The sequence below is a fragment of the Bufo gargarizans genome, chromosome 1 (genome assembly GCF_014858855.1).
Source record: "Bufo gargarizans isolate SCDJY-AF-19 chromosome 1, ASM1485885v1, whole genome shotgun sequence".
NCBI classification, from domain to species: Eukaryota; Metazoa; Chordata; class Amphibia; order Anura; family Bufonidae; genus Bufo; species Bufo gargarizans.
In genome coordinates this window covers 754,025,668-754,041,293 of record NC_058080.1, presented here as the reverse complement: position 1 = coordinate 754,041,293, position 15,626 = coordinate 754,025,668, and the positions used below count along the sequence as shown (strand labels likewise).

General features: G+C 43.7%; 2 pseudogenes; one reads left to right on the top strand and one right to left on the bottom strand.

The window, feature by feature from the left end:
• Positions 1-69: 69 nt before the first annotated feature.
• LOC122925171 overlaps positions 70-15,626 on the top strand; it is a 59,015-nt pseudogene continuing 43,458 nt past the window's right edge.
• Positions 2,192-2,802, bottom strand: LOC122925170 (annotated as a pseudogene).

Here is a 15,626-nt window from a genome sequence, read left to right as displayed (position 1 = left end):
GGGGAAGAACCCTGAGCCCAATCACGGGGCCTCCACCTCACCCCCTGATACATGAGGAGATCAATGAACAGAAGATCCTAGAACTCACCCACAAGATGGTGGAGCTGCTGACTGGAGAGGTGACACTGCTGGGAATGCTGGGACATTATACAGTAACAGCACTGGAGGGGTCTGGGTGATGACTGTATCATTGTGTTGTCAGGTTCCTATAAGGTGTCAGGATGTCACTGTCTATTTCTCCATGGAGGAGTGGGAGTATGTAGAAGGACACAAGGATATATACAAGGATGTCATGATGGAGGACCACCAGCCCCTCACATCACCAGGTAATAGACCGGACTAAATACACCCGTCCTTTAATTATCTGTATGTAAAGAATGAATTCAGTCACTGTATGTGTCTCCTACAGGAAGATCCAGTAAGAGAAGAACACCAGAGAGATGTCCCAGTCCTCTTCTTCCACAGGATCATCAGGTAGATGGAGATATTCCCTATGATCTGTAGAGGGCTGTGAAGTCCTTGTGTTCAGTCTTGTTTTATTCCATAGTATTATATGTTTTTATACTTTGTTTTGGACAGTGGTGTAGAACCACAGAGTCAACCATACTGGCAGTCCCCTGGTTTTCACCCTTTAACCGCTGACCATAGATATTAGATTTCTGCATGTTATCACATTGTACTGGTGACTGCTGGTGGGAATAAGGAACAAAGAGGCTGGATTTACTTCTATCTTTTCCTCCCTTTTCTGTGAGAAACAACTTGATACATGTCAAGCCATGCTGAATATACACGTGTATGAGGTTCGCTGTCAACTGATATCTCTCTTCAGCTTCCAGAACACCAACAGCTATTTGGCTCAGTTGACTACTCCTGTCCTGTCACCTTTGATCATCATTAGTGATGAGCGAATCGAGCTTCACATCCTAGATCCAAAGTGGATTCGTTCAAAACGTCGTTTTAATGCTGTACGGAGACGGGTCTCGGTACAGCATTAAAATGTAAGTACTCCAGCGAGGCCAGGTGGGTTATTCCCGAAGTGGTGAATAACTTCAGGCACCAATTTTTAAGCTCGAAAACCATTTATTTTTTTAAATTTTTTTTGTCGCCAACTGGAATCGTTTTATTTATCATAAAAAGGAAGCAGATGACGTCAGGATCATGCGATTCTGGCTTCTGTGAAATATTAGACATAACAAATACAAAATAAACCACATATTGTCTCTGTCGGTGAGAAACTATCCCCACCCCCAAGGCTTCTCCCGACTGCAATGATACCGATACCCCCCCAGGAGGCCCCAGGGTGGGAAGATTGAATCTGAGAGGAAGGACTTGAAACAAAGGCAATAAATATTGAACCGAAAAGGAAAAGCACAACTTCCCCCTGGATGTTAAGCCGCCCGTTTGAGCATAACCCCCACATTCATATGTCAGTACTAGCGTTAGTAGGGCAGATCTCTAGGACATTGAAGCAGGCCGAATACAGACAAGCAGCTCCGTAAGACTGGCACATCACGCACTCAAGTCCATCTACTAGAAAGTGGGTGTTCCGGCCCCCGAATGGAGGACTGACATTGGACAGTGTCGGATCTCACGTTTGGTCCTATAGAAACCTGCACTGGAGCGAGAAACAAACCTTCGGGATTAGACAGAAGTGTCTTCATTTGCAAGGGATTCATCTGGTTCTGGGATGATCCCCGTGCGGCAGGCAGACTTGAAAGCGAGGCACACATGAAACCAAGGGGGCACCGGGCAATGCCCCTACTGCAACAAATGCAAAATCATTAAAGCAACGAGAAAAAAATAATAATAATAAACTGAAATAACACAGGCAATGATCATAAGGTAGAATATAAAGAAGGGTGGACGGCGAGAAGTCCTCGGAATGAACTCCCAGCACAAACTGGCTGCCAATGACGGGCACGATAACGAGAGCAAACGGGACACGCTCCCGCCTCCCTGTCATCCTGCAGTATACATAAAAGAGGAGGACAGGGCAAGGCAGCGCCCACACAAGGCAGAACCGTCAATCCCACTCGGCATTTTTTTTTCTTTTTTTATGGGGCATAAGGTAGAGCTTGTGGGGGGAGACACCACATGGTACAGAGCTGGGACACAATCCGGCAGCTTCTCTCAGAGAGTTGGAGGACGGAGGGCTGTGTTAGACCCCCGCCGGGGGCATCTCTGGGCAGACCTAGTTCTTCCAATCTTTACAGATGTTCAGGTTCCACTCCTAGGAGAGGTGATTTTTCTTATCGTCTTCAGTGAAGAGAGACTTCATATTGTAACAGGCTCTGGCCAACATACCCTTGGGGGCTTCCTCCACTGGAGTGAGAAACTCATACTCATCCGCACGGGGGCCGTAACTTCCCACCATGTAGTTTGTCTTGTCCAATCTTACACCTTTCCTGTACGTCTGCCTCTGATATTTCAGTCCGGACACAATCTCCTTGTTGACCTTAAAGCTGATTTTGATCCTGTACTCCACGCCTTCTTTATGGGAGAATGATTCTTAAGTTTCTCAAGGTCTCCTGTTAGATCCAACTCGAGGGGGCCTGGAGCATCTTCACAAACCAAGGTCAATTGTGTGACGATGACATTTGGAGCGTTGGGATCCACTGTGCTGGGAACGGGGCCCAGCAGAGCCTCCTTGTACTTGCGCAGACTCTCATCATCCTGGTCCAGAGCTTGTATCTCCTCGATAGTTTTCTGGGCTGGGGGCCTGTAGTTCACCGAATGCTCGTCCTACTCGTTCTCCGCTGCAATCTGCGCCAGTTGCTCTGAAGTGGGTTCGTGTTCAGCCATGTTTAGAGAGGGCGCCCGCTGCCGGTCCGGTTCCCCGCTCTTACAGCTCCCACCCTCAGGAATGGCGAATGATGGCGGTCTCAAAACCATTTTAAAACATGGATCTGAAGTCTGCTTTGGTACCAACTGGTAATTCGATACTGAAGGTGACTTCGGAAGCATGTTTTAAAATTGTTTTCAAGTTTAAAACAAACAGCATTTAAACAAAGGTATTAACGAATCAACTTCGGATCTAGGATCCGAAGCTCGATTCGCTCATCACTAGTCATCATGATAACCAATGATTTTATTTATTTTTCTGCTTTTCTATAACATTCCATGTGACTTCTCTGATTATCCTGTGACATTCTCAATATTTCTTTTCACAGCTTTCGAATCTGGATAAAGAGTTGAACAATATTAATGCTACCAAGACATATGTGAGGGGTGATGAGGAGCGTACGGGGAACATTCCTACAGATACATATGTGTGGAGTAAGAACCAGTGTAAGGAGGACATTCCTATAGAGACATATGTGAGGGGTGATGCCCAGTGTAAGGAGGAACCTCTTACAGAGACATATATGCGGGATGATGTGCATTGTAAGGAGGAACCTCCTACAGAGCCCTATGCATGGGATGAAGTGCATTGTAAGGAGGAACCTCCTGCAGAGACAGATGTGCGGGATAATGAGCAGTGTAAGGAGGAATTTCCTACTGATACCTACCCAGGTGAGTAGTAACCATTAAATAAGACTCAAATACTCTTCTTATTCACAGACGGGAACAAATGTAATTTTTTTATTTTTTTTTAAGCTTTGTTGTGTCAGATTTTCTGCTGTTTACTGTATTTTTCGCTTTATAAGACGCACCTGCCCATTAGACGCACCTAGATTTTTTTAGAAGACAAAAAGAAAAAAAAATTTTTCATCAGACCTCAGATCTGACCCCCAATCTTAATTGTACCTAAGCATAGAGCTCCAATCAAACCTCAGAACAGACCCCTAATGTTCATCAGACAACACAAATTAACTCCCCTTTTTGCCAATCTGTTACCCGACGTTGCACGGTTTACACACGCTGTGTGCACATCTCAACACAGAGCGGTGCCGACAGAAGAAGACCAGGTGGTAGTGGGTACTACTACTAGCACAAGGACCGATGTATTCACCGCTTTCTGGTCCTACTGTACTAATAAGCACTTCCTATAAAACGCACTGACATTTTTCCCTCACTTTTGGGGGAAAAAGTTCATCTTAGGCCTCATGCACGCGACCGTTGTTTTGGTCCGCATCCGAGCCGCAGTTTTGGCGGCTTGGATGCGGACCCATTCACTTCAATGGGGCCGCAAAAGATGCGGACAGCACTCCGCGTGCTGTCCGCATCCGTTGCTCCGTTCCGTGGCCCCGCTAAAAAAAATATAACATGTCCTATTCTTGCCCGCGCTTTGCGGACAAGAATAGGCATATATATTAAAGGCTGTCCGTGCTGTTCCGCAAATTGCGGAATGCGCACGTACGCCATCCGTGTTTTGCGGACTGCAAAACACACCACGGTTGTGTGCATGAGGCCTTGGAGGGTGAAAAATAAAGTATTTCCTAATTGAAAATAGAATTAAATATGGCTGACAGTGTGATACTATTTTAAATAACACGTGATGTGCATGTAAATTTGGATTACAAAATACAGATGGAATATGGATACGAATATATGAAATATGCCTAAGTGATCTTCATCTGCTGTCATTACTGATGAGGGGAAAGTATTTTATTATTTTGAGACTAAGGAACCATTTGTACGTATTAGAATTTTATATATATTTTTTTTCTGTTCTTTTGATGGATCAGAAGAACGGAAAATGAAATGATGATGTGTATCTAGCCTAACACTTGTAGAAAAGCTATGGCTGCTTCATACTGTGCATGACCATACTGCTCTTCCCCTCTGAACTGCTCTGCGGTGAAGTGCATGTACCCATCATATAGTGTGTGAGACAGACCCCACTGAAGAGCACTGGCTCACATGTCACTTTATGATTCTCCACTGAGCGTTTCACTAGGAGTTGGGGCAGGCACACTGAAACATAACCCTCTAAAGATGCTGCCTTCAACACAGTAGTGTTGATTTAGAGGTACACAGTTACATTGTTATGTACTTTGCCACCACTGTCTTAGGCCACTTTCACACTAGCGTTTCTATTTTCCGGTATTGAGATCCGTCATAGGGTCTCAATACCGGAAAAAACGCTTCCGTTTTGTCCCCATTCATTGTCAATGAGTACAAAACGTAACTAAACAGAACGGAATGCTCCAAAATGCGTTCCGTTCTCATACCGGAGAGCATGCTGCGGTTTGTTTTCCGTCCTGGGATGCGGAGCAAAACAATTCAAGTCAATGGGGCGGATCCGTTTTCTCTGACACAATAGAAAACCGATCCGCCCCATTGACTTTCAATGGAGTTCATGACGCATCCGTCTTGGCTATGCTACTGATAATACAACCGGATCTGTTCATAATGGATGCAGATAGTAGTATTATCAGTAACGGAAGCGTTTTTGCCGAACCCTGCCGAATCTAGCAAAATTGCTAGTGTGAAAGTAGCCTTAAAGTGATTCTGTCGCCCTGATTTTGGACCATTATCTACAGTAACCTTTTTTTATATATGTTTTTTATAACATATTGTTTATTTAAGTTATGTCAGAGACATACAACATTAAGACATACAATGAAACAATATATTCCATGAAGTTCAGAAACCAGAAAAACACTGTGAACAGAGTTTTCGGACATTAAACAAGCCACAGCCAGGCCCGTCGCTAACAGACAGGCAAAACAAGCAATTGCTTGGGGCCCCGAGCTGGCCCGGGGCCCCATAGGGTTGCCACCGGTCCGGGATTGACCCGGACAGTCCGGGTTTGTAATCCTGTGCCCGGGTACAAGCCTTTTTTTAGACCCGGGCACAGGATTATTCTATTCTATTCATTGAAACTGCAGACAGTCAGTGTGGAGTCCGTCCGATCGCATATTTAAGCTGCTGCCTGAGTGCACTGCACTGTCACTTCACTAGTGACTCACTCACTGCGGCGGCGGCCGGGTGATAATCAGCTGAGAGGAGCGCTCCCTCCCCCAGTCCCCCTCCCCTCCTCCTCTAGACTCTCCTCCTCCAGTTTACAATCACTACAGTGATGCGGCTGCCAGGCAGGCAGCGCAGCCGCAGCGGCTCACTCACTGTTTAATAGTCTCCAGTCCAGTCTCCTCGCTCCTCCTCGCTCCTCCTCACTCCTCCTCACTCCTCCTCACTCCTCCTCACTCCTCCTCACTCCTCCCCTGCCTCCCAGTCCCTCCCTCCTTCTCTCTGATAAGGAACTAAGTCAAGTCCACAGGAAGTGACATCAGAGAGAGAGGCAGGGAGGGAGATTTGAAATCATTCTTCCAGCAGCTCCAGGCTCCAGCAGCCTGCCCAACTAGTGCCCAGCCCAGACTGTGCCCACTGTGCCCTGCTACTAGCTGCTAGTTTTTTAACCTGACCAAGACTGAGTCTGACTGTGACACCAGATAATCACTTACTTTACTTCTAAAAAGGTATAAATATAAAACATTTGAAGCATGTTTGTAACAGTGTTTAAACAGCCTCAGGTTTCTGAATCTGTCAATCAGAAAAAACGTTGTTATGTAGCTGACTGACAGCGAGGGGCTAATGTCAGCAGTGCATAACAGTGTGTGTTTAACTCCCTGCCTGCCGCTGTTCTCTTAAAATAAAGACTTATAATATGCTAATGAGCCTCTAGGTGCTATGAGGGCGTTGCTGCAGCACCTAGAGGCTCCGTCCATTCACCTTTTGGCAGTGGCACGCCCATGTTTAGTTGATTGACGTCCAAGTTCTCCTCTTCGTCCCGTAAATCCCGCACCTGCGTCGAATACTAAACAGTACGGAAAAGCAATCAGGGGTGGAGGCGGGACATGGGTGTGGTTGGAGGCGGGACATGGGCGTGGATGGAGGTGGGACATGGGTGGGGCCACTTGTCTTCCCCCAGCTCGCAAGCCCATTGGACGAGGCTACTGGGGACATGATGTCACCTGCCCGGTGCTTCTCAATGAATTGTCTTGTATTGATGGGTTCTAGTGGGATGAGTTCTGCACTGCAGGTAGGTGGCCCGGGGCGTGCAGGGGCAACAGAGCCCGGAGGGAACGATAGGTGAAGGGATGAGGGACTGACCGGGGCACGGACAGGAGCGCTGTGTTTACAGTTACAACAGGCGTATTGTGACATCACCTGATTGACAGGTCGCCCTGCCAGAGGGAAAAGTCGCTAGAGGCTGTCAGCGGGGGGGGCCTCCATGTCTATTTTGCTTGGGGCCCCCAAATTCCTTCAAACGGCCCTGGCCACAGCTATATAAAAAATGTAGGCAACAGTTTTATTGAACAAGTGTCCGACAAGTAGTGGGAGTGGTAAACATATGAAATAAAAGGGTGATCCTGGAATTCGAATCTTCCCGTTGAACAGCCATAACTCCACCTTCAAATGTAGGCCGACCCGAATCGCACTCAGTCTCAACACAAGGTAATGCGATAGCATCCCCAATGTCATGTTTATTTTAACAAGACTGCCCACGGAAAATAAACCATTTCCCCCAATGGTGACTAAACGTGGAAAGGGAGTGTTGCCTGCACGCAATCATATATTCCATAGTTCAGTTAGCACTGTATATAGTATTTCTGTAAGCGGGGGTGTAGATGAAGACTTCCACGGAGAAGCCAGTTTAGTTTTAGTAGTGATTTAATATGTGCGTTACTATGGTCCATCTGCAATAATTCAAGACCTAAGGAAAGTAGCACCACTTCCGGACCCCAGGGTATATCCAATCCTACAATTTTAGAGCGTACAGAGGATTTTATTTGATCCATGATAGCTGCATCACAGTAGGATGAAATACAAGGACATCCGAGACCTCCCTTAGCAACCGGTAGGCGTAGGGTTTGCATGGGGACTCGAGCTTGCTCATGATTCCATACAAACTGCATTATTATTCGTTGTAAATGAGACTTGGGTAGTGGAATGGGAAGGTTTCTAAAGTAGTACAATATCTTTGGCACCAGCATCATTTTGATTGGAGATATAACGCCCATCCGTGAAATAGGAAGTTTAGAGTATCTGAAAATATTGGACGTTTAGTTTTTATGAGAACAGGAAATTTTACGGTTATTAAATTACGAAAGGGAAAGGTGAATTTAATGCCCAGATACGGTAGAGCTCCCTCCGACCATGTAAATGGGAATTCTGTCTGTTTGGGGATCAGCAGTAACCCCCATATAATGGATCAAATTGACCCTGTAGTGGGGCGTGTAATACGTGTATGTATGTATGTATGTGTGTGTGTGTGTGTGTGTGTGTGTGTGTGTGTATATATATATATATATATATATATATATATATATATATATATATATATATATAATCCAGAAAAATGGGCGGCACTCCAGAGAAAAGAACAAGTGAACCCTTATTCACCCAGGTGGTGCAACGTTTCGGCTCTGCACTAGAACCTTTATTCACCCAGGTGGTGCAGAGCCGAAACGTTGCACCACCTGGGTGAATAAAGGTTCACTTGTTCTTTTCTCTGGAGTGCCGCCCATTTTTCTGGATTATACATTGGGGTAAGAAGCCTATTCCCCTGGAGACGTGCACCCTAGTCTCATTGGATTGTGTACCAGTGCCGCCATTTATTCTTGAGATATATATATATTTATATAATTTATATTCAATTTATTTATTGCCTTGCTGGCATTTAAATGCTGCTCTTACCCCAGATACTAATGATTAAAACGTAACTTTTATTAGTTGCTTATTATTAAAACAAGAATAGGCTAAAGTGCATAATAATAGTAGTGCTATGAGGTTTTGCTCAGTTAAAACTAGCGAGCTCTTCTTTAGTATTCCATATTGTACTGCAGGAGAAGGTTTGTGAGTGGTGAGCACACCATAGGATAGCGTCCTCTACATCTTGAGTGTCCTAATAAAGTACTGTTTTATAGCATTTGAAGTAGATGGTGCATAATTGGAGTGATGAAGAATGTAGTTATTAGGACGCCATAGGGTGGAAGGAGGTGAGGAAGAGCGTTCTGAGTTATGTAATGGGGGTATGATTCGACCATGTTAAGACACCTATTGTGGAGCTAGTAATTTAAGAGATCAAGGAGCTCTTTACCAGGAAGGAATATGGATATATATTTTACCCGAATAGGAATACAATGATCCCTCAAGATACAATGGCCTCAGGATACAATATTTTCAACATACAATGATCTTTTCTGGCCCATCGTACGTTGACACTAGACTCCACATACAATGCCTCAGACTCCCAACCAATCAAGTCCACTTCTCTGGTAAAATAGCTGTACTAGTGGCTAGTCCTGATTGTTATATGTAAGGACTAGTTTTATATGTCTTTAGTGATCTGCTTATTTTTCCTAAATCTTCATTTTCTCTTTATCTTGAATGCCATTTTGGGGCTTTGGAACCGATTACTCAAGTTACAATGGTTTCAACATACAATAGTTGTCCTGGAACCAATTCATATTGTAACTTGAGGGACCCCTGTAGTAGGTTTAATCCCATTCTGTCGGGTGTTGTATGCGCCAGATGTCGTAAAGTGTGTGGAGTTTTGCTAGTGGTGTAGGCTAGTAGAATCCACAGATGGACTGATAGCTGTGTTAAAATCACCCACTATCAATAGATGGCCTGTCTTGGCATGTTCAATAGTAAGAAGCAATTTCTTTACGTAAGAATACTGTCGGGTGTTCGGAGCATAAAGGGAAACCAGTGTAAATTGTACATTAGTCAGCATGCATAAGACAATAATATAGCGACCCTCCGGATCACTAATCAAAAATTGCAGCTGAAATGCTATAGTGTCTTTCACCAAGACGGACACCGTATGAGAAAGTAAAAAAAAAAAAAAATTTCAGATCTAGGTGTGTTTCTTGTATACATAACATGTCGTGAATCACGAGCTTCTCTCCACAGAAGAGATTGTTTGTTTGAAAGGGGAATTTAGACCTTCAACACTGAGAGATATTACATTAACTAATATTGTGGAGAGAGCAAATATCGCTATATACCACTATTAAATCAGAAGGGTTAAACATGTCAAGGCGGGGAGCCCATGATAAGGAGATCAAATTTCCAATGATACCACTCAGTGACTACATGGTGACAGGAAACGCCCAAAAGGTAAATCCGTAACAGTAACAATAACTGCAAAGAATCATTGGTAGGTTAGTACAGAGATATACCGTGTAAATAACAGAGAGAAAGAGAACAAAGTTCTCAAAGATGGAATGGGGGAGGAGAGGGAAAACGATATAAGGAAAGGAGTGATAAAGGTCGAGAAAGCGGACTAAGCTAGATCACTAAAGCATTCATAGAGGGATCCAGAAGGTAAAAGAACCAGATGTTAACGTGCCAGCCGCGGGCTGTTATGAGTGGGCCATACTGCCCTAGGTAGTTGGTTAGAAATGTACCGGAGCAGAGTAAAAGTCATTTGGGTTTCTTCTTGTGGTGAGACACTGTGGTCCACTCCTTCTTATATCACCCATGCTGAACCATCCTGATCCAGAGATGAAGTAGTTTCAGGCAGTAGTAACTGCCACTTGAGGCAGAGACACTGGGCAATCTGCTGGAGTAGTCACCACCACAGTGGAGCTGTTTTACGGGAAGCCCCATCTGTGAGTGATGTGAGCTCATAACACCTTTTGGTGCTTGCAACAAAGGCTCGTCATTTTGCTAAAGTAACCACTGATAGGTCGGCATTTATAAAAATATTTTTAAAGCAGTCCGGTAGATCGGGAGTAGATCGTCATGCCGCCATGAATTGTTCTTTGGTATCACAGAAATGTGTTTTGGCGATTTTACATTGCGAGGTAGCGTAGATGGTAGGGTCTTAGATATTGGGAGACAGTGGGCCCAGTCGATAGTTAAATCAAACAGAGTGGAACTAGTTAGTAAGCAAGCAAAGCCAAAAGCCAATCGGGGACAATTGGAAAGCTTCTGTTTTAACAGTTTTGAGAATGCCGTGGAACCTCAAATTGTTTTGGCGCGACCTGTCATCCGTATCAGCCAGCTTCAATTTGAGCGCATCAACTGAATGGAATTAGTAGCATCTACTACCACATTATGCGCAGAAGTAAATTCTGCCATTTTGGATTCAATATGGGACGTTCTGGAGCCCAGGGATGGTGTTTCTTGTTCGAACTGGTGGAGTGCCTGGTTAAACTCCTTTTGTATGGAGGCCTCTAAATTAGATAGCAGGAGGCAGATAGTGGCTTCTGTGATAAGGTGTCCAGAGGACGCAGCTGTGATATTCCGCCGTCCCCCCCCCCCCCCACTGTCTTGCCATGTAGCTGGTGATGGCAGGAGAGAAGGGGTTGAAGCACGGTTTATGTCAATATGGGGTTGAGCCAGGGGTGACATGCCCAACAAAGGTGTAGGTGAGCAAGCAGGCATGGGAGGAGTGGGTATGGAGGAGCTGTGAGTGTTGGAGTTAAGAGAAGAAGCTGGAGAAGCTCCGGTACTCGCTAGCGTGTCTTGCTGGGCTTGTCTGCTTGCGCCCACGTATTCCTATGAGCGCTATCTTGTTGAGCCCGGAAAAAACGTAGTAAGCTTCTGGGGTCAGAGGGTGGTAGCTGGTATGAGCCGCGATATAGTCAACTTTTCACAGGAGCACCGAGACTACGCTTCCATCTCCTTAGCCTGCTGGCCATTCCCCCCCCCCCCCCCCCCCCATTATCTACACTAATAAATGAGTAGTACTGCATGTATGGAGTCCTGATCACTATTTTATTATTTTCCTACTGCTTCCCGTTCTCTTGCTGTCAGTTCTCAGAGCTGTGTTGAAATGCATTGTCAGGACTGCTGTGCATGCACGCACGAGTCCTCCATTATGTTAGAACAGAGCAACATTCTGGACTTTGTGTTTCAGTGCAGCTTTGAGAGCTGACAGTAGGAAAATAAAAAATTGTGAGCTGCATTACTTATCGTCAGTACTGATGTATTTTAATGGATCATAGTCCAAAATCGGGGTGACAGATTCCTTTTAAGCTGGCCACACAGTTCACAATGCTTATTTGGCTGACTGCTGTCTCCCAAACTCCCCCAAGCATATGCACTTGTCTAAGCTGTATGTTTTCTGCATGGGGAGAGAGGAAACATTTATTTAGCCTGTCGTTTTAGACCCCGGTCTTAATAAAGGCCCATAGCTGGTGGTGGATCCGCCGAAGTTATGAACAGGTGCAGGCCTCTCCATAACCTCGGTGAATCCAGCGCCATTTCTAAATGTAAGATGACTTCTGAGCTGACTTACATTTAGACCATTTTCTAAGCCTAAAACAGGTATAGAAAATGGTAAATGAGACGGGCTGGCACACAATTTTAGATCTGGCGTGAGCAGGGAAAAGTCGCAGACAGCGGCGCAACGGTTAGTTTCGACTGAAATATGCCTACTTTAGGCATATTTCAGATTAGTAAATGTCCCCCAAAGTATCTGGCCTGTTGAAATCCAACTTCCTGATCATTTAACGCATTAAATGGTAAGTGGGGGGTTCAACCAACATTAATCTCAGCTTCAGTGATTTCATAATTGCACTTTGCTACATACAGTTTGTATACAAATCTTATTATAAAAATCTTATAAAATATCAATATGATTTTTAAGGTTATAGTATTCAAAAATTAATACAGTTTTATTTTCAGCAGATGATTGTACCGGGAGCTCAAAGGGACATCTGGTATCTTCAGATTTTAAAGTAGAAGATTGTGGTATCACGCAAGATACTCACGAAGAGCGTGCCGTTATCTCAGATATAATCTCAGCCCTTCACAGTAAAGATCTATCATCTGATCCTTTTCAACATCTTCTTTCTTCTGGTTTATCACAGACTATTAAGCAAAATACAAGTCACAGAAGCAGTGTTGTACATCAAAGAGAGAATGCAGGGAAGAAGCCTATTTCGTGTTCAATATGTGGAAAATGTTTTACTCTAAAATCTAAACTGTATAGACATCAGAGAATTCACACAGGAGAGAAGCCGTTTTCTTGTATTGAATGTGGGAAATGTTTTGCTCGGAAATCATATCTCGTTGAACATCAGAGAATTCACACAGGAGAGAAGCCATTTTCATGTCCTGAATGTGGTAAATGTTTTGCACAGAAAACAACACTTGTTATACATCAAAGAATTCATACGGGGGAGAAGCCATTTTCATGTCTAGAATGTGGGAAATGGTTTACGTGGAAATCACAACTTCTTCAACACCAACGAACTCGCAAAGGGAAGAAGCCATTTTTATGTTCAGAATGTGGGAAATGCTTCGTAGGAAAAGCATGTCTTGTTGAACATCAGAAAATTCACACAGGGGAGAAGCCATTTTCATGTCCAGAATGTGGGAAATGTTTTGCACAGAAAACAACACTTGTTATACATCAGAGAATTCACACAGGGGAGAAGCCATTTTCATATTCAGAATGTGGGAAAATTTATAGTGTTGAATCAAATCTTGTTCAAGATCAAAGAAGTCACACAGTGCCAATGGAGAAGCCATTTTCATGCCAAGAATGTGGGAAATGTTATACTGTTAAATCAAATCTAGTTCTACATCAAAGAACTCACACGGGAGAGAAGCCATTTTCATGCCCAGAATGTGGGAGATGTTTTACTCAGAAATCACATCTTGTTGCACATCAACTAACTCACACAGGGGAGAAGCCATTTTCCTGTCCAGAATGTCATAAGTGCTTCATAAGAAAAGGAAATCTTGTTGAACATCAGAAAATTCACACCGGGGAGAGGCCATTTTCATGCCAAGAATGTGGACAATGTTTTAGCCATAAGTCAGTTCTCGTTCGACATCTGAGAATTCACACAGGAGAGTTTTCATGTACTGTATGTGGAAAGTGTTTTACCCAAAAGTCTGGCCTAATTGCACATCATGAAATTCACACTGGAAATACTTTTCATGTCGAGAATGTAGGAAATGTTTAGCCAACAAATGATATTTTCTTAAACTGCAAACAACTCGAACAAGGAAGTGGCCATTTTTTTTTTTTTTTATTTTTTTATCGGTTCCTTCATCTTGACATAACTGATCAAGGAGGTAAAGACTAAGGTGGATGTTTCTTACTAGTGTAAAGTAAAACTGACTTAGTTGCCCATAGCAACCAATCAGATTCCACCTTTCACAGCTCCTTTGGAAAATGAAAGGTGGAATTTGATTGGTTGCTATGGACAACTAATCTAGTGCTGCTTTACACCAGTTTGATAAATCTCCCCCTAACTTCCTATAGGGTGACAGTCTCTGAAACTCGCATAGAAATAACGGAGCAGTTATGCCGCTCTATTCGTTTATGGGGGCTACAGGGCTCTGTTCTCGTGATCGGTGGGGGTCCCAGCATCCTTTGCATAGGGGATAACTTGAAAGAACCAGAATACCCTTTTAAGCAGATGGAGGCGGCTCTCTCTAGTCTATATTACCGGGGTAAGAGATAAATATGTGATTATGGTTGGTATGGCAGCCAGAGGCCTAACTAAGAGCTGCAGGTCTGCGAAGTACAAAAGCTAATTAGACCTTGCCTGAGGGTTTAATAGGCTACCTATATTGGTAGAATACTAACAGGCAGACATAATGGACTGCACTACATAACTAGTGCAATATAAAATGTAAGCAGTCAAAGGATTGCATGCTTAAGTTCCCTTAGTCAAGAAAAATATATGATTCTACATTTAATAAAAAACTGTAAAAAAAAAAAGCCACGAAAATTGCAACCGTTGTTGATGAAACAAAGCTTTTATCAGCTTGGCTTGCAACTGCTACCTTTTTGTTTATTCACCAAAGGTTTAGTTCCCCTTTAACTTTAAACTTAGAATGTTTGTTACAACAAAATAAACTGTACAATATTGTCATTGCCATGTCTCTAACGACATTCCTATAAAGCTGTCATATTATTTCAACTGCATATTGAGTGCTGTCAAAAATATATGAAAAGCAAAGTCGTTTTCTGTTCATCCTGCCTCTCAGAAGCAGAATAAAAGGCAATAAAAAAAATCTGTATGTACCCCACGATGGTACCAATAAAAACCTGTTAAGCACCCCTCAAAAAAAACAAACCCTCACACAGCTCTTGAAATTAAAAAATAAGTTCTCACTCTCAGAGTATGGCCACACAAAATAATGGTGTCTGTGAAGGTTGTAATATACCAGTAGCAATACTTTAGAGCACCTTGTTTTTTCTGTTGAAGACGTTTTACTAATCTGATTGGCTTTCACAATTAGAATGACTAGTACAAGAAATGGACTCCTGCTTCAGTCAGCATAATCTGCATATCATAATCAACACAAGGTCAAACAGCTCGTGGAGGTAAGGTGTTGTTTGCAATTTCCATGACTGAAGTGCAATTTGCACTTACAGTGCTGTTCTAACACCTCTCCTAAGGCAGTTTGATCACAGCTAATAGCTTCAGTCATTGAAATTGCAATCAATTTCTTACCCCTGTGAGATCCTTGACCTTGTGTTGATTATGATAAACAGATGATGCCAAATGAAGCATGAGTCACCAGCTTTTACCCTGGGTTCACACCTAAGCGTTCCTCAAACGCGCGTTTTTGTCGCGCGTTTTTTGTAATAGTAAACGCGCGTTTGACGCGCGTTTGTGTCATTGACTGCAGTGTCCTATGGCCACAAACGCGCGTCAAAACGCCCCAAAGAAGCTCAAGTACTTGTTTGAGCGTCGGGCGTTTTACAGCGCGTTCGTACGCGCTGTAAAACGCCCAGGTGTGAACCCTTCCCATAGGGA